Source organism: Narcine bancroftii, chromosome 2 (assembly GCF_036971445.1).
Source record: "Narcine bancroftii isolate sNarBan1 chromosome 2, sNarBan1.hap1, whole genome shotgun sequence".
Lineage (NCBI taxonomy): Eukaryota > Metazoa > Chordata > Chondrichthyes > Torpediniformes > Narcinidae > Narcine > Narcine bancroftii.
In genome coordinates this window covers 233,688,561-233,708,651 of record NC_091470.1, presented here as the reverse complement: position 1 = coordinate 233,708,651, position 20,091 = coordinate 233,688,561, and the positions used below count along the sequence as shown (strand labels likewise).

At 41.0% G+C, this 20,091-nt stretch overlaps 1 long non-coding RNA gene across 1 annotated transcript in view; it reads left to right on the top strand.

Moving 5' to 3' along the window:
- Positions 1-16,749, top strand: part of LOC138752628 (uncharacterized) — a 32,484-nt gene extending 15,735 nt beyond the window's left edge. Inside the window, exons 4-5 of the long non-coding RNA XR_011350783.1 lie at positions 3,670-3,824; positions 15,605-16,749. This is a non-coding gene — a long non-coding RNA (uncharacterized lncRNA). The remainder of the gene's footprint in view (positions 1-3,669; positions 3,825-15,604) is intronic.
- The last annotated feature ends 3,342 nt before the right edge of the window (positions 16,750-20,091 follow it).

Here is a 20,091-nt window from a genome sequence, read left to right as displayed (position 1 = left end):
TAAGGGAGGAGGGAGGGCACACCAGCAAGCAGGGGGAGGAGAGGTAGCTCTGTGAATGGAGAGGGAACGGGAAGAGAGCTAGAAGAAAGAAGACAAAGGCAAAGTGAAGGGAGGAAGAATGGAGAGTAGCCTAGCAGAAACCAGAGAAGTCGATATTAATGCCATCTGGTTGGAGTTTGGCCAGGCAAAAATTAAGTGTTGTTCCTCCAATTTATGGCGGACTTGGTGGGACTGTACGTGAGACCATGAACAGACATGTCTGTGTGGGGGAAGGGTGTGGAAATGAAGTGGGAGATCCTTGTCACGGATGTGGACAGAGTGAATGTGCTTAGCGAAGTGATCTCTCATTCCGCGTCCAGTCACTCCGATGTCGAGAAGGCCACAGTGGGAGCACCAGGTGCACTAGATAACTCCCACAGATACACAAATGAAGTGTTGGTTCACTTGAAAGGACTGTTTGGGGCCCTGAATGGTGGTGAGAGAGGAGGGGTGGGCGCAGGTGTGGGCGCAGGTGTGGCACTTCCTGTGGTCTCAGGGAAAGGTGCCAAGGGGGCAAATGATGGGAACGGATGAGTGGACTATGGAGTCACAGAGGGGGTGGTCTCTGCAGATGGCAGAGAGGGGAGGAGAGGGGAAGATTGCTTGGTGGTGGGATCATGTTGTAGATGGCAGAAATCATGGAGGATCATGCTAGATGCAAAGCCTGGTAGGTGATAAGTGAGGAAAAGGAGAATCCTGTGTATGTTACATCTAGGGGCAGAGAGGGCCTGGCCAGATGAGCAGGAAATGAAGAAGATACAGGTAAGGACTGAGTTGATGGTGGTGCAGGAGAAGTCACTTTGTGGAAGAAGGAAGACATTTCAGATGATCTGGACTGGAAGATCTCATATTGGGAATAGATAAGGAAGAGACAGAGAAATTGGGAAAAAAAAGAATAGAATCCTTTCAGGTGGACTGTGCGTGAAGAAGACTAGTCAAGGAAGTTGTGGGAATTAGTGGCTTTGCAAAATATGTCAGTGGAAAGCTAGTCTCCTGAGATGGAAACAGAGAGATCAAGAAAGAGGAGACAATTGCAGGGGATGGACCAGATGAATTGGAGATTTGGATGGAAGTTGGCAGCAAAGTGAATTAAGTTGACAAGCTCACATGAGTGCATGAGGCAGCACATATGGATATGTAATCCATATCAAAGAGTAAAAGTTATGTAGGCTTTCAGCATGGATTGCTCCACAAAGCCCATAAACAGAGAGGGATAGCTGTGAACCATGCAGGTGCCTATGGCTACTCCTTTGATATAAAGAAAGTGGGATGATTCAAAGGAGTTGTTCAGCCTGGCAGAGGATGGTGGTGGTGGAGGGTGACTTGTTCAGTCACTTGTCAAGATAAAAACAAAGGATTTTGAGACCTTCTGCATGAGGGATGGAGGTGGAAATGGATGGACGTCCATAGTGAAAATGAGGCAGTCAAGCATTGGAAGTCATTGAAGAGATGCAGGGCACTTAAGGTATTGTGGATGCAGGTAGGGTGGGATTGGACCAAGGGACAAAAGATGGAGTCACAGTACGACAATACTAGTTCAATTAGGCAGGAGCATGCAGAAACATTGGATCTACCTGGATAATTGGGTTGTGTATCTTGGGTAAGAGGTAGAACTGAGCAGTGCAGGGATGGGGAAAAACTGAGGTTGGACATCATGGGAGGAAGGTGACCACAGGTGATGAGGTTGGAGATAGTGTTGGAGACTGTGACTAGAGGTGCTGTGGTGGGGTCCTGTGGAAGGGATAAATAGGAAGAGGTGTCTGAGAGCTATTGTCTGACTCGGCAAGGTAGACATCAGTGCACCAGACCCACAACAGCACCATTCTTGACTGAGGTTTTGATCATGAGATTGGGATTGTTGCAGAGAGAGTGGAGGGCTGAACATCAGAGAGGGGAATAATGTTGAGATGGTTGATGTCACGACAGCAAAGTTGTCTTCATTCCTTCAGCTTTCCACCTCCTTTCCTTCCCATGCACATATCTTTCCCCCCCTTCCTGCTTGCTGTTGTGCCCTCCCTCTCTCATCCACCTATTATCTCCTGTCTGTGGCACTGCACTCCTCCCCTACCCCTGCCCCTCCCTCCCTCATCATTTTGTTCAGGCACCTGCCTACATGTTGACATACCTTGCAGAAGGGCTCCAAGCCCAAAACATTGGTTCTGTATCTTTATCTTTGCTATATAAAGAACATTTTTTGACCTGCTGAGTTTCTCCAGCTTTGTGTTATTTCTCTTTCTAACTGAAGTTTATTTGTAATGTAATTACATTTTTATATAAAAATGTTTGGCCTGGAAGTCAGCCTGAAGAAAACTGAGGTCTTCCATCAGCCAGCTCCCCACCATGACTACCAGTTTACCTATCTCGGCTGCACCATTTTATCAGATGCAAGGATCGACAACGAGATAGACAACAGACTCGCCAAGGCAAATAGCGCCTTTGGAAGACTACACAAAAGAGTCTGGAAAAACAACCAACTGAAAAACCTCACAAAGATAAGCGTATACAGAGCAGTTGTCATACCCACACTCCTGTTCGGCTCCGAATCATGGGTCCTCTACTGGCATCACCTACGGCTCCTAGAACGCTTCCACCAGCGTTGTCTCCGCTCCATCCTCAACATCCATTGGAGCGCTTTCATCCCTAACGTAGAAGTACTCGAGATGGCAGAGGTCGACAGCATCGAGTCCACGCTGCTGAAGATCCACCTGCGCTGGGTGGGTCACGTCTCCAGAATGGAGGACCATCGCCTTCCCAAGATCGTGTTATATGGCGAGCTCTCCACTGGCCACCGTGACAGAGGTGCACCAAAGAAAAGGTACAAGGACTGCCTAAAGAAATCTCTTGGTGCCTGCCACATTGACCACCGCCAGTGGGCTGATATCACCTCAAACCGTGCATCTTGGCACCTCACAGTTTGGCGGGCAGCAACCTCCTTTGAAGAAGACCGCAGAGCCCACCTCACTGACAAAAGGCAAAGGAGGAAAAACCCAACACCCAACCCCAACCAACCAATTTTCCCCTGCAACCGCTGCAACCAAGTCTGCCTGTCCTGCATCAGACTTGTCAGCCACAAACGAGCCTGCAGCTGACGTGGACATTTACCCCCTCCTTAAATCTTCGTCCGCGAAGCCAAGCCAAAGAAAGAAAAAGAAGAAATTACATTTTTATATAACTGCACATTTTAAAAATTTCTTCTTTTGAATTGGTAAGTAAAAGTGGAAATTCTTTGTAAATTTAATTTGGCAAATTATTATAATTAAGAATATTATCTTTGTCTAGTGTTTCTTCTCCAGTGTCCGTATAAAAATGACCAAAACATTTTTAGCACAAAACAATTTTCGGATATTTATCACTTGCATGTTCTGTTAAAAAAAAGTTTCTTCAGATCAAGTTATCCTTTGATTTATCAATTGATCCAGTTGAATTCTGATATTCCTGTGTGCAGAAAAACAATTTTGACAGGCTGAAGGGTGATCTGATGATAGATAATGCAACATTTTTCGCTTTAATGAAATGGGCAAATACCTACAATTTCATGACTAAACATGCAAAATGATTAATTGTTAATTTTTAGAAAAACTCCACATTTTTGCTTCTTTTAATGTTGTATTTATTATTCTGTTCATGCAGCTTTCTCTTGAAATTAGACAAAAACAACGTCCGAGCCTCTCATTGTATCATATCTGAAATGAAGCAGGGCACAATGCATAGAGTTTGTGAAGCTGGAGGTAGGCCTCGCAGGATCTGTTCGTGCCAGATGGAACGCTGGATACAGGACATGCTATGTAAGATCGATTAATTAAGTATGGGAAAGTGAGTGGGAGGACCTGAATGGTTGGCAGTAGTGAGACACAACTTTCATTTGGAGCCATGAGCAATGCAAACCCCATATACAAATGATGGTGAAGACTGAAACATTAGGGCCATTTAACAAACATATGGATGAAAGGAAAATAGAGGGCTCTGTGGGAGGGTGGGTTAAGTATTTTTTTGTATGGAATATAAGGGTTGGCATAATATCAAGGGTCAAAGGGCTGTACTGTGCTGAATTGTTCTATGATTTTTAGAGACCACCACTAAAATGGTGAGATTCTGGATTTTTAATTATTACAGAGGCATGGTGCCCTCTCAACTTGAAGAGGCAAGCTAGACTTCTCCTAGCCTGCAGTTACTTGGCTCCATTTATCCCTCCCACACAAACCATTCAAGGCTGTATTCACATTCGCCCTTGAGAGCATGGGTGTCCATTTTTGTATACAGGAAGAACACCAGCCCAAATGCTCCCTCTTTCTTTAATTTTCCATCACAATTTCTCGGTGGACTTTAAGATCATTGGAAATACACAAGTGTTATGCTATCTAATTATGTTTGAGTGAGTACTTCAACAATGCTGACATAGGCCCTACATTTTCTGAAGCTGCTGTTCTACAAATTACGTAAATCATATTCATAAATCTCTGATTAACTTAATTTTCCATCTGCCAGGAGCTGTCAAACTGCAGTGCTGGCATTTTTCCAACTCTTCATCCTCTTCAAGCACTTGAATCAGGTATACAGTGCATTTCATAATTTTGGAAAATGAAAGAAGGACGTGGTCACTTTGCACTCCATTTGCCACAGATACCATTAATGGAAACAAATCTGAGAATATCTCACCAGCTTTTTAACTTTTACTTCATAAAGCAGTCCGATTCTCATTTTATTAAGCACTTAAACCAGGATGCTAACAAATGCTAACCACACCTTTGTCAGGGTGTCTACAGTATTTTGATCTCAGCACAAAATCCTGCCTCCCTCAGGTCCTAATCTGCTCAGAACTCATTTCTGATCTTCCATTACTTGCAAGCATCACCAATATAGAGCCAAAAATGCCCACGTGTAATGCTGGCCAATAAATGAATTATTTTTCTTTTCTGATGATGAAACGTTTGTTGCTTTAGAATGGTTGAAAAATATTTGATCAAATATTTTTTCTAACCCATGAACGACAATGATTTACACATATTACCAAACTTTAATTGGCACATACTAGTTGGATACAAGGCCCATAAAACTCTATATACTTTGATAAGTTTGGGTTTACTTACATTGTAGAGAGAACAATATACTCTCTTCTGCAAGTTTAAATTGATTTTTTTCTTGCACTGATTCCTGGGTAATTTATTACAGGAAACTAATGAATGCAAAGACTTATTAACAACTCTGTAGTGTATTAAAGTTTATTTCATCACACAATTAGACACTACAGCAAAAAGACTAATCAGTTGAGAAAACAGGTAGGTGAATTGTTAAAAATGTTCGAGTTGTTAACCTGGTTCAACCCATCTCCAATCCAGTCTACTTCAAGTTTAACTCGCTATGGAGAAGAAGGATGAGTGATCATTCTGCTTCCAGCACCTTGTTGCGTGGAAGGGTGAAAGGTCAGATCTGCACGGGTAATACTTTCATTGTTCCAGCTGAGATCCAGGAGTTTCTTGCCATCCCAACAAACAAAATTCTAAAATCCCAAGATCCATCCAACATTTCCTCTCACTATCAGTCTGACCTGCAGTCTTCCTGACAGCTCCCACACCTTCACAAACAGAAAATATTTTCAACCCCGCCTACCACCTAGGTGAGAACACCCAAATAATAGATGCAATACTCCCTACCAATCCCATCCCTTGCCTCCCTGCAATCTTCCCAAATGCACTCACTCCCATCAATCCATCCAGGCCATCCCCATGGAAACTGTCCATCTCATCCATTCATAAGCTGATCAACCACCTTCGATAATAAATCTGCCACCTATCACCCTCAAATCCACATTCCTGGCAAAGGGCTTAGGGAGGAAACATTGATGGCCTTTTGCTTTCTGCAGATCCTGCAAGATCTGCTGCATTTCTTCTGTGTATTGCACCCATCACCCCTTCCCATTCTGTCCAATACTTCCTGGGATATGTTCAATTTGCTTCAAGATCTTTGCAAATCTGTTCAGCATCCACCTCCCACACCATCCTAACGATCCATCCAAACTCCCTCAATCTCACTATGCTCATGTGATATTTATAAATGACCCATCCAAAATCTGTCAAAATTAATCTCTTGCAACCCCATCTACCACCCCAGCTAACAGCCTTGCCTGGTGTCCATGAATCTCCTGACCTCTGAAAATAAGTGCCTCTCTCTTAAACAATCCTAACAGTTGAATATTCTCAGCTGCTGCCCATCACTGATCCTCCCACATCCAAATCCTTGAGGTGACTGGAAAGAATGCAGATTTGAGGTGACTGGAGACACATGAGAGAATGCAATGCAGGAATCTGAAGCCACACACAGTCTGCTGGAGGAACTCAGCAGATCGAGCAGTATCAGTGGGAGGGGAAAAAAAACCTCGACAGCATTCTCCGACTGATGCTGCTCGATCTTCTGACTTCTCCCAGCAGATCGTGTGCTGCTACCTGAGAGTATCTGACTCACACTCCCGGCTTCCAGTGACTAACCCAGACCTTACACCTCCTCATCTCCCCAGGTGACAAATTCTACACTGGAAATGAATTGTAGGTTGGCAGTGGGAAATTGTGTTATTTTTTGTTTCAAACTTGGTCCTATTATTGAGTTCACTGCACCCCAAATCCAGTCCATTACTTCTCACCTCCCTGTATTATCAGAGAGCTTGCTGCAATCCATCTTGAAAAAATATTATTATAAATAAAAGCATAAAGCAGCCTAATTCAATCACTCAATGAGGACTTCAAGGGACATCCAATTCAGTGCTGGGATTTCTTTCATTCAGTGATGGAATGTGAGCTTAGTCGGCAAGGCCAGCTTTCATTGCCGTTGAGAAATCACGTTCTCAAGATGGTTTACATATTTTGTTGGGTAAAAGGTTTTTTTTAAATTTATTCACAAAGACGATAAAGTTTTGGTGATGTTTTTCCAAGTAGAGTGGAGTGTCACTTGAAATGGAAACCACAGATGGTGGTTGCTTATGTGCCAAAACACATATTAGAATGCTATGGATACATTTTAGCCTTATTATATATAGTTATTTTTTCCATTGTAACATAAAAACATGAAAGAGCGCACTTACAAGTTCTGATTTGATGTAGAGTAGATGAGCAACCCTTCTCACTAACATTCTAACATGGAAATGACAGTTTTGCCAAAGAAATTTCCCTTAATTTTAACATTGTTGATTACAGATCACTTTGATATTTTTTTGTTGGGCAGAGAGACTCCATTTTTACAGGTCACTTCTGTATGAATTATGAAATTTGTCTTGGGCAGGTTGGTAAGATAACATTGAATGTCAGTATGGGGAAATGTATTTGACTTGCATGTACTGCCAGTCCGTAATGAAAAGTGGCACTCTGACATCTGTTTCGATTTGGATGGTTGAAGTAGCTAGCAGCTAGTTCAAAACAGAATAACAAATTTAAAAATATTTTCTTGGAAGCTTGTTCATTCAGCTGAGCACAATTTGGGCTTTGAGCAATTGTGTAAAATGCACAATAGACAACTGTTAAATATTCTGCTTGAAAGTTTGGGGAGACTATGATTCCATTGCTAATATCATGCAGAGTACCTGGAATGTTGGGCAAGATCAATAATCACTGCTGTGGATGTAAAAGAGCTCTTGGAGATAGGAGCTGTAAATATAAAAGATTTCTGTTCGATATCTCTCAGTAAAAACATACGTACAGGGCAACATGGCAACATCTTCCCAAGATTCAGAGTACAATGAATTTGATAATGGTGAGATGGAATGGTAATTGATGAGTGATTCACAGATCAAAACCAGTTTTGTGATGCAAGGTTACAGGGGAGCTATCAGGAACATCCCATGATCTGCCCAAATTAAATTTTGATTACCGTTTACATCCTATGGATGCTGCATGACCTGCTGAGTTTCTCCAGCACATTTGTGAATTGCACTTGACCCCAGCATCCACAGATTTTCTTGTTTAACACCACTCTTTGCATTTGTGATTCTTTAGTGCCATATGCTATAAATTTAAAATGCCTTGTTCATTCACAACTTGTTCCTATGGATAGTTGTTTTCATGTGTTACTGTAAATATTTATGTATAATGCGACCCGTGTATAATGCCACCCCCCATTTCTGAGGGGAAAAAGGGGGTAAAATTTTACCCCCATATATAATATGAACCCCCCCTCCTCTCATCTGCCCGAGTCACGCTGGCGTCTCTCACCACCCCCCTTCCTCTTGGCCGCCTGATTCGCATTGCCGCTCGCCCGCTCACCTGAGTCGTGCTGCCGCTCGCCCGCCCGTTTGCCCAAGTTGCGCTGACATTCACCCGCCCGATGGCCCGAGTCGCGCTGACGTCTACCGTGCCCGCTCACCTGCAGAGAAACATTTTTAAATTTTACTCTCGAGTATAATGCAACCCCCCTATTTTTGAGGGGAAAAAGGGGGAATTTTTTTCGCATTATACTCGAATATTTATGGTAAGTGCATTCCACACCTTCTCACAGTATATTCATCTATTTCCATTATCCTGATCTTTTAGTGCACCGTTGCTTGGTATCTTAGTGGTTCATGGGTCCCTCAAAGAGATTGACTGGAATCTGATCAATATAGCCCTACAATGCCATCTAATACACGATCCCACTACCAGACATGACATCTCTTCCCCTTTCCTTCCCTTTCCACCTTCCACAGGGACAGCTACCTCCATGACTCCCTCGTCCACACCTCACTTCAAACCAATAAACCTCATGGCCCCTTCCTACCCTATGACTGCAGGGAAGTGTTAAACTCCCCCCCACCCACACCTCCTCCCTCACCACCATTCGAGGCCCCAAAAAGTCCTTCCAGGTGAATCTGCAGGGCTCATCTACTGCATCCATTGTTCCCGGTGTGGTGTCCTCTACATTGGAGAGTCTGGACACAGACTAGGAGATTGCTTCATTGAGCACAATGGCAACAGAGGGTTCTCCCAGTGACGACCCATTTAAATTTCCTGGCCCATTCCCATGCTGATATGTCTGTCACACACTGCCGGAATGAGACCACCAGCAAATTGGAGGAACAACACCTCATATTCTCCTTGGGGACCCTTCAACCAGATGGCATTAACATCAACTTCTCTAGTTTCTATTACCCCCCCCACCATCTATCCCTGTCTCATTTCATCCCTCTGTCTCCTTTCCTACAACTCTACATTTACAGAGCCACCCCTTCCCCCAATCAATTCTCATCTCTCCCTCCTGTCCTCCTATCCATCCCAATTATCATCTTTTGTCTGCTAGTGTGTGCTTCTCACCGTGCTCTTTCCTTCCTTCTCCCCAGTCTTTCAAAGGAGGTGCATGCCTGCTTTTTACTCATACTTTGAAGAAGGGCTCAGGCCTGAAACCAGTTGGATATCTTGACATCCTATGGACACTGCGAGACCTACTGAGTTCTTCTAGCATTTCTGTGTTTTTACTACATTCAAGTTCCTGAAGAATGTGTGTTTCACTCAATATAGCCTTTCTACCCTGCTGTTGTTTGTGTTGGTGCTGTGCAATTGCTTAGCAAAAGGAGGTGTGAGGTGACCCTACAGGTCACCCTTGGGGAAGCTGCAGTACCTGTTTACCCTCCCAATCAGGGTCACATGAACCCATGGATTGCAGATGGTGGATGGTTTTTACAAGCAAATTCCACAAATTTGAATTTATGGTTGCAAAACTAAAAACACTGGGCAGATGAATCTGTTGATCAATGGTCAGGTTACCCATCCAGTATGGACACTGAAGAAGGCAATGGGAAACCACTTCAGTATTTTTCCCTTGTATAATCATGAATTCAACATCGACTACAGTCTCAGCTCAAAGATGTGAATGGAGGTTTCACCAAAGAAGCTTCATCTGGTGGAGGATCTCATGAGCCACAGGTGAACCTCAACCGCTATCCAGCGACTGTCAGCAGATTAAAAGCAAAGAAGATCAGACGAGCAACTTGGAATGTAAGAACTTTTAACCAACCTGGTCAACTAGACAACATCAAACAGGAAATGAAAAAGATTAAAAATCAACATCTTGGGAATGTGCAGGGAAAGGAGGTGGTAAAACAAGCTCAGAGGGATATAGCATTGTTTATTCAGGAGGAGAAATACACGAGAAAGATATGGGAATTATGTTAGATGAAGAACATGCAAAATCATTAAAAGGCTATTGGACAATATCAGATTGAATGTGACTTGTGAAACTACATGCAAAATGTTTTGACATTAATATTGTTCTAGTTTATGTCCCCCAAGAGCAGACAGCATTATCAATTATATAATGAGCTAGAAACAGCATTAAGACAATGTAAAAGCTCATAAAATACCATTATTCAAGATGACTTTAATGCAAAAGTAGGAAGGACCAGGGTCGAAAACAATATTGGGCGTAACAGCATAGGTGAGAGAAATGAGAGGTGGAAGTCTGTAGGTCACTGAAAAAGAGTATATAATTGGTCATTCTGTCTTCAAACAACACCTGAGAAAACTATGGACATGGAAGAGCCTTGGGGATTACATGAGAAACCAGATTGATTGTGTGCTTATAAGGAGAAGGTATAGAAATACTCTGAAATCATGCAAAACATGCAGACTGCTGCAGTGATCACGTGCCAATAATCCGTGTGATGTACCTGAGACTCAGACGGTTTAAAAGACCAAGATTAAAGCCAAAGCTGAATTTGGGACTATCGAGTAAAAACACTGACATCAAAAAAATAACAGTGAAAAACAAATTTGAGGCTCTACCAAACATCACTATTAGAACAGCAATGGGAAAACCTCAACGACAGCATAACAGAAGCAGCTTAAGAGGTGATTCCAAAACAAGAGGAAAGAAAAGAAATGGATGACAGAAGAAATTCTGAATCTTATGGAACAAAGAAGAAAATGTCAGGAAAATGAAGAAGCCTTCGCATCCTTGCACGCACAGATAACAACCAAGTGCAAGGAAGCAAAAGAAACATGGGTGAAGAACAAATGTGAGTTAAAAATAGTTAATAGACCAACATCAGTAAATGTGTGCACGAAAGAGGTCACAAATTGGAAGGAAAGTGGGGCAACAACAGGATGTATAAAAGCAAAAGATGTTCAAACAGACAATACAGATATTCACTGGAAGTTGTTTGTAGGCTGGTTTTTGCCTGGAAAAAGGAAAAAAAAATTATGCAAAGATGGTCAAATGCATCAATGATCTATAGGACAACAAAGACCAAGAGGACAACTTTGATATTGGAAACAACAAGGGCCCAGCAATATTGAAAGAAGTGGAACATGCTTTGAAGAAAATGTGAAAGGAGAAATCATCAGGACCAGATAACATTGAACTGTATGAAGATTTTGGTGTAGAAAAATTAACAAACATTTTAAATAGAATATATAACAGTGGGAAAGTACCAGAAGATCTTTTAAAGATATTATTCATTGCACTGCCAAAGAAACCAGATGCAACAGAGTGTGGACAACACAACCTCACATAAAGTCGACTTAGATTTATCATGATTGGAATAAGAAGGAAAATGAAACCACAGATCAGTAAAGAATAGTGCGGCTTTGTCGAAGGTAAGGAAACATCAAATGCCATTGATATTCTCAGGACTATCATCAAAAGGTCAATAGAAGTACAACAAGACCTATCCTTCTCTTTCATTGACTACACAGTGAAACATCAAGTCATCATGAAAATGCTTAAAGATATTAATATCGATGGAAAAAAAATCTTAGAATAATCAAGTATCACTACTGTCAACAAAGTGCAGCCATACGGATAGACAACGAGAGTCGTGAATATCAGCCAATAAAGTGAGGAGTCAAGCAGGGTTGTGTTCTATCCCAAAACCTGTTCTCCCTGTACCATGAAAACATCATGAGACCTATACAAGACCTACCTGGAATAAGTTGAGGAGGTCACAATATCAGCATGTTCCGCTATACAGATGATACAGCAAACAGAAGTAAATTTACAGAAATTAGTATCTACCATCAACACAGAGAGCAAAAGATTTGGCCTAACTTTAAACAAAAAGAAAACTGAAGTAATGGTAAAATCAAAGAAAACTGATACTCCAAATTGTAGGATCATATTGGGAATTTAAATCCTGATACAAGTTCACAACTTCAAGTACCTTGGATCATGGGTAACATCTGATGACAAATGTGAAATAGACATAAAAGCAAGAATAGCATTTATAGAAATGAGAAACATCCTAATGAACATTTGACATCTGCCTTTGAACTCTCAGCTGCTACGTTGTTCCTATAATGATGTTTGGGCGGGAGTCATGGACCATCACAAATGTAAAGAATCAATGTAGCAAAGATGTGGTTTCTCAGAAGAATGGTAAGTATATCATATATGAACAGGATAAGAAAGAAAGAACTTCTACAAAGAACAAAAATAAAACGTTAATTACTTAAAAGAATCAGAAAACAGCAATCAAAATTCTATGGACACATTATATACATCAGACACCATCTGGAAGGAAAAATAAGCAGGGACAGACAGAGAATGAAGACGATAGATGGATTAACATCATGGTTAGAAACAGCGGAGGCAACAACTACCATTCAGAGGGTCAGAGACTGTGATGGATGGAGAGATACGATCGGCCACACCAAACGGCAAGGCACCTAAATGAACGAACCTTGCTGTGCCCAACATTGTACTCCCTATACCTGTGAGCAAGACCTCATGGTCATATTAAATTTGCCATATCCCAACATTGAACAAGTATATCTGTCCACATATACATGTTTAGGAATCGGTTTAAATACCTCGGTAAGCTTTCAAGGCCGCACACCCTCTATGGGAACATTACAGCTGCATTTCCAGCCATAAGGGATTACAGTGATAATCCCTTTCAATTTCCCTTCCCAATATGTCCGTCCATGGTCTCATGCACTGCCAGACTGAGATCACCTGCAAATTGGAGGAACAATACCTCATAATCTGTCTTGGCGCCCTCCAACCAGATGGTATTAACATGGACTTCTCTAGTTTCTGTCAACCCCCCCCTCCCCCAACTCCTGCATCTATTCCTATTTCTCCTTTCATCCAGCTCTTGCTCTCTCTTTACTTTTCCCTCTGTCTCCTTTTCCCCCAGCTCTGCATTCACAGAGCCACCCCTTCCCCTGATCAATTCTCACCTCTCCTGTCCTCTTATCCATCATGCAATTTCAAAGTTGATTCCGACTTGTAAGTATTAATAAAAGAAAAGTGGTTCAAACAGACAATACAGATATTCACTGGAAGTTGTTTATAGGCTGGTCAATGATTCTAATATGAATTATGCAAATTTAGCTGCATCTTACTGCTTATAAGACCTAGAGAAACATAAATATTCAAGTGAAACCTTTCCACTCTTCAAAGTCTATGCCAAAGGTTAGGTCCTTGTTATCCTTAAGTCTCCAGGATAATTTTTATCAGAAATATGAGAAAAGTTGGCAGGATCATTTTTCTTCTACAGATGTTTCAATCTTCTGAAGTATCACATACAGTGGAGTTAATGACAGAAACAAACATGGAAAGATGAAGTAACCAAGATTTTTTTTTCAGTATAGCAAAGCTTAAGCTTGTTGACTTAATGGAAGACAAATTAGTATGTTTTCCTAATAGTGAGGACCTGGGGGCCTCTGGAAGAACGAAAGCTCCCATGTATACAAATCATTAATCTCTATAGTCCAGGTGAAAAAAAAAAGTAATTGAAATTGCTAATAGATTATTAGTTCTAAGCCAAAGCGATTGAATGCAGACCTAAGTTGATCTGCTTCAGTTATTCAAGCCACAAATAGACCCCACTCCAGACTACTGAAAGAAGGTTAAATTACATTGCAAAATTGTACTGATGATCAAGGGATTAAATATTCTAGTGCTGTAAATGTTGTGCATATTCCTTTGAATTTAGGATGTTAGGAGATGGGAGAAGGGATGAAGTTCTGCAGCATGAGTTTAGGAAGCGAGGAGCCAGTTTAAAGAACAGGGCCGCAAAGATTGTATTCTTTAAATTGCATCCAAAACCATGAATAAATAAAGTTTCAGGAGGTCCATCAATTATGCCATTATAAATAAGGTTCCTGGGTTATTGTGAGCATTTCAGGGGAAGGTAGGTGCTTTAAGCAGGACAGATTGCATCTTAACTAGAGAGGAACCAATGGGTGGGGTCATTTATGATGTTGGATATCTTTTTGAGGCAGCCCCTCATATAGATATCGGTAATGGATGGATATTGGAGCCTGTTATGGTCCTGGCTATGTTTGCTATCTTCTGCAGCTTCCTGCAATCCTAGACACTTGATTTACCAAACCAGGCTGTGATGCAACCAGTCAGCATACTTTCCATAATCCACCTGTAGAAGTTTGATAAGAGTATCTGATGACATATTAAATATTCTCAGACTCTTTAGTTAGTAGAGGAGTTGGTGGGCCTTTTTCATGGTTGCCTCATTGTGCTGAGTCCAGGAATATGGACTCCCAGGACCTTACAGGTTCTGAACTTCTCCACCTCTGTCCCATCAATACAGAGAGGTGAGTGAATCCTCGGTCTCTTATTAGTGGTGTTTGTGGTTAGTGTTCATTGTCAGTAATGCAGTCAGGGTTCTAAATTTTCCATCCTATGTAAGACTTTGCTTTAAAGGATCATCTCAATATATGTACATATAAAATATTTTCCTCCGTTCAGTTTACCTCCTGAATTTTGTTTTTGCTCAATAATAGATTCTCCGTAAATTTTTTTAAATGAAAATACTAGATTAAAACACACATTTTAGAAGAGATTAATGGATTTTGGGATATATTTGGCAGTAGAAAAAAGATCAGTACAGTTGACCAACATTAACCTTTGTTCTATATGGTGTACAGTTTGGGAACATGACCAATATTGATAAAATACAAGTACCAGTGTGAGTTTTAATGAGAAGTTTTCAGTCTCACAGTTTACACCAAAGAGTGTAGAAATCATTGCTGTTGGTATTATCACTCTTGATGTCTTTTAGTTAAATTACGCCATAAGCATTTGAGCAATTGAGCCAGTCAGAGCTGGCAAAGACTGTCGGGGCATTTTCAGTGTAGTCTGCAACAAATTACAAGTGAAAATGAAGTAAGGGATTATATAGTCATGGTCAATGTCTCTTTTGATTTCTGAATTTCATTCCAGACACAGGCAAATTGTTTTTGGGAGACACGAGGTGGTAATTGGTGCTGTCGGCTATATTAGTTCCAGGATCCTGTGAGGAGATTCCTCTGCCATCTGTAGCAAATTTACAAGCACATCATTCACGTTTAGCAAAATACCCCAGAGAAACTAAGCAAATATATTTTTGCCATTAAGTCACAAATTATCCCATTTCTTTATTGATCTTTCCATGATTATTATGATTGTCAAATTGTCTGGAAATTTCAGGGCCAGTCTGTGATTCAATATAATCTTTATCCATTTTTGCTCTGAATTAACTTGTTTTATCGACAAATATTTAAGTTGCCATTAATAATGTCTTCCATTTCTCTCTAAAAGCCAGCATCCAAAAACTAATGGGCCACCTTGTACCACTGACATTCCTGCTTTTATTTCAAATTTCAACCAGCTCCAGCCATTTCCAAGTTCTCGTTGAATCAGAGATACAGCCACAGGAAGAAGTCAAGTGACTCAAATGACTAAAATTCTCAAGCAACCAAGAGCTCAAGAGAGAGGAAGAGTTGAAACAGGTGACATAAAGCAAAATAATCTTGCCATGAATTTCTGCTGGGTGATCCTCATCTTCTACAGTGACTTCACCAACAGATCAGTGGAATCTATGTGGAGACTGCATGGTCTGTCAATCAACCACAGAAAAACTCTGCAAAATGTCAAGAATGAATTGAAGAGGTTTGAAGCAAGCAGTGCCCCTTTTATTGGCTGCTGAAGTTAATAGAAAGGCTGTAGTGAGTTCTCGATTTGACAACTGACTAATTACACTGAGGGCATTTCCACAATAGGATGATTCAGTCAGGATCTTAATATGACAGTAATGATGGAAGGCAAAGAAAACGATCAGTCAGTGCTCTGGAGAATAATTTATTTGTTAGTTTTTCCCTTGGCAATGCTGCATTTGACCTTCTCAGTGGTTGGGAACAAGGCTGAGAGTTATTAACAAAATAGCCTTGTTGAATTACACATCACAGTGATAGTCCGCAGCCAAGATGATTAGTAGATGGTGTCAAATTTTACGCATATTCTCGAGTTCCATGAGATAAATAGAGCTTTCTAAACAGTGGAGCACTCAACGGATGAGGAAATGAGCCTCAAAGTGTCCAGTTACTGCCCTGCTGTTGCACCCTTAGAGCTGATTTGCCAAATATCATTCAGTTCCTGGTCAGTGATGACCTCACTACATAAATGATGGGGAGCTCAGGGATAGCAGTGCAGCTGAAGATCACAGGATGAGGGCTGGTCTTACTCCTCTTGTTAAGTGGTCACTAGCAGTCATGCAGAGGCAGAATATTTGTCTGTCACTTGTCAGTCCAAGGTTTCATGTAGTCCAGATTCCAAGCACAGAGTAGGCACATTTGCAGCATTTCTACCAAACGCATGCCAAAGTGACTGAAAGGTGCCCTGAGACATATGCATAAAAGGCTGTGTTGTTATCTTGCAGATGTATAAACAACTGTTTTAGCACATATGGCAATGATTGTACCAGGCAACATGGAGAGAAACAATAAAAGACTAATCTGATGATCGGTCACCAACCTACAGGATTTCCATCACTTTTTATATTTCAGATTTCCAACATCTGCAGTCAATTGCATTTGGAAATTTGGACTGTAATTTGGAAAAAGTCATGATAGCCAGGTAAATGTTGATAGAATGGACATCAGATTTCTGTCATTCTGAGAAAGAACATATGGTAAATCATGTGCATTCCTTAATCAGTTAGTAAAGAGCTCATTACCCAGAAAAGGCATCTTTTGTAGAGCCTGAATTTGCAAATATTGTCAATTCATGTCCACAGAGGTAATGAATAATAACTAATGTCTTTCAAATCGTCATTCTAAATTAAAACCTAATTCACTGGCAAAACTCTACTCACTGAGATTCACCATCTTTCAGGATTTCAACTTCAGTTTAAGCTAAATATTATTTCCCCTTTTAAAGTTATCGTGAAAAATGCGATGCATCTAAATTGACAACCTGATATTTTATGGTTCATCCACAGAAATACAGAGCAAGGTATTTATATTTGTAAATAGTGAACAATGCCACAGGAAGCATTATTTCTCTCCTTTAAGACAATAAGCCCTTCTTTAGTCTCCTTGTTTCACAATCAGATCCCGAATTTATTGTCATGAACAAGTCGTGAAATTCACTCTGATGCAGCAGCATCAGGAGTGAAAACATTCATATTATAACCATCTCACAACATTATGATCAAAAAATAATAATATTGCACGAAAAGTAAGACAGTATTTTGTTCATTCATTATTCAGGAATCTCATGGCAGTGGGGAAGAAGTTGTCCTTGTGCCGCTGAGTGCCCGTCTTTAGGCTCCTGTACCTTTTTCCCAAAGAGAGCCGAGTGAAGAGGGCATGGCCTGGGTGGTGAGGATCTTTAAGGATAGAGGCTGCTTTTTTAAGACATGTAGATGTCCTCAATAGAGTGAAGTCTGGTGCCTGTGATGTCACAGGCCGAGTTCACAACCCTCTGGAGTTTATTCTTGTCCTGAGAGTTGGCACCTCCATACCACGTAGTGATGCAACCAGCCAGAATGCTGTCCGTGGTACACCTATAGAAGTTTACGAGAGTCTTTGGTGACGTGCTGAATCTCCTCAGACACCTCACAAAGTATAACCACTGGCGAGCCTTCTTTGTGACTGCATCAACATGGAAGCTTCAGGACAGATCCTTGGAGATGTCGACACCCAGGAATTTGAAGTTCCTGACCCTCTCCACTATGGAGGCCTCGATGGGGACTGGGTCGTGTTCCCCTGACTCCCTCCTGAAGTCCACAATAATCTCCTTGGTTTTGCTAACATTGAGCGCAAGGTTGTTGTCGTCACACCATTTAACAGGCTGAACTATCTCCCTCCTGGATACTTCCTCATTGCTGCTTGTGATTCTGCCGACAACTGTGGTGTCATCGCAAACTTGTAGGTGGCATTGGAATTGGGCCTGGCCACGCAGGCATGGGTGTATATCGAGTAGATTCCCAGTTTCCATTTCATATTAGAGGTCAATTCTTATTGCACATCATTTCCATATATATATATGTGTCTATGCAAGTTCGGATCATTTTTCTAAGTTACAAGTGGACTGCTTTTACATCTTAGCCATTTGCATGGTATGCAGAAGAAAATTATTTTAAAAGATGGAGCAGGGAGGACATCTAGTGGTAATGCACAGAAGAGTGCACTGCAGACATTATTAATAGTCCTTATACATCAAATATGCTCCTATATATTGATTGATTACATCTTTGGATACCCAATGAGATTGAAACACTGTAATAAATTTGGCATTTACTAAATCTAACATCATCTGTGGTTCTCCTACTCGTGAATCAGCCATGCATTTCTGGGTATATTGGTAAATATAACATTTTCTTCCAGAGCGTTAATGTCATGTGCTTCCTGAGTGTCACATGACAGTGTGTCCAGCACTTTTTGTTTTCATTGCATATCTCAGTATTTCTCAACCTGCAGTCTGTGGGCCATCGGTTGACCATAGGTTTATTACTGGATGTGCACAGCAATAAAGTGAAATCAAATATTACTCTTGTAAAACAAAAACAAGCAAGGCGTCAAGCAAGGTTGGAAATTTGTTTATAATGCAAACAAAATTCTTAAAAACACTTTACCAACAAAACCAAAATCCCATCAGTGATCTTGGAAGGGGTTCGAGCACCCGTCTCCCCCACAGCAATCCCACACTTCACCTTACTGATGGGACATGGATGATTATAAGTGAAATTAGACTTAGCATTGTCAATGTGTGAAGAGAGATTGAAAATGACTGATGTAACTAAACTGTTTTTAAGTTGCAACCTGGCCGCAAGCAATATTAAAATTGATACACATTAAATTATATATATTGTTCTTTGCAAGCTAGGTACAAAACATAATGTAATTCCCTTGTTTTGGAGGAGTAGTTACTTAAAGAGGGTGACCCTCACTTTCTCTAAACATTTTACAAGATAAAAACATAGAGAGCCCAGGTCATTGACAATTAAGATGAACCCTTCACTTGGACAATCATTGCGAATTAAATAATGTTGGTTTTAACTGATGGAGTAAACCACAAGCATTTTATCATAATTTAATATCTTTGTGTTGATTTAGTCATTTGAATTTATCATGTGGCTTACTAAATGAAGAAAAGAATTACAGATGGAAAAAATTTGAAACAAAAGCCGGAAATGCTGGAGCTCTCAGTCAGTCAGGCTGAGTGCTTCTGCCATTTTCTGTCTTTGGCTTAAAAACTATAAACTATTCATTACGAGGGTAATTGCATCATCAAGAGCATGACTGACTACTCCCTAGGTTGTTAAAACGATCTGTTGAGATTTGCTGAACAAGTCTGGGAGGCCTTGAGAGAAAGCAGCCATGTCGGACTGAGCTCTGAGTTTATTCACTATTTCTCAGTCTGAAGGTTACACAAAGAGCCATGGGGCATGACCCGATGCGCAGTCATGCAGTGTTAATAAACTCTGGGCCTCTGTGCTGGATGTATTGATAATAAACTGAATGACCATAGTTGCCTTCAGTTCGATTGAGGAGGCAAATGGAAGTAAGCCAATATTTCTACTTCTAATCATTGTTTGTAAACTCCTGCAGGGAAGTTAACATGTTCAAGCAACAGAGCAGAGTGGGATTCAGCTGTCTCGCACAACTTGAAGAATTGGCCACTTTGGCAGAGTGCCTGAAGGTCTATTCTAGTAGGAGAATGTCTGTGGAGAATCTAGGGGACACTGCCAAAAAAAAACTTAGGCTGTTAATGGTTAGTTAAATGAGCATAGTCTACATACTCCGCAGAAGAAATTTTAGGTAGAAAGCGATTTTGCCATAATAATATGACCTTCTAAGTATAGGTAGGAGAAAT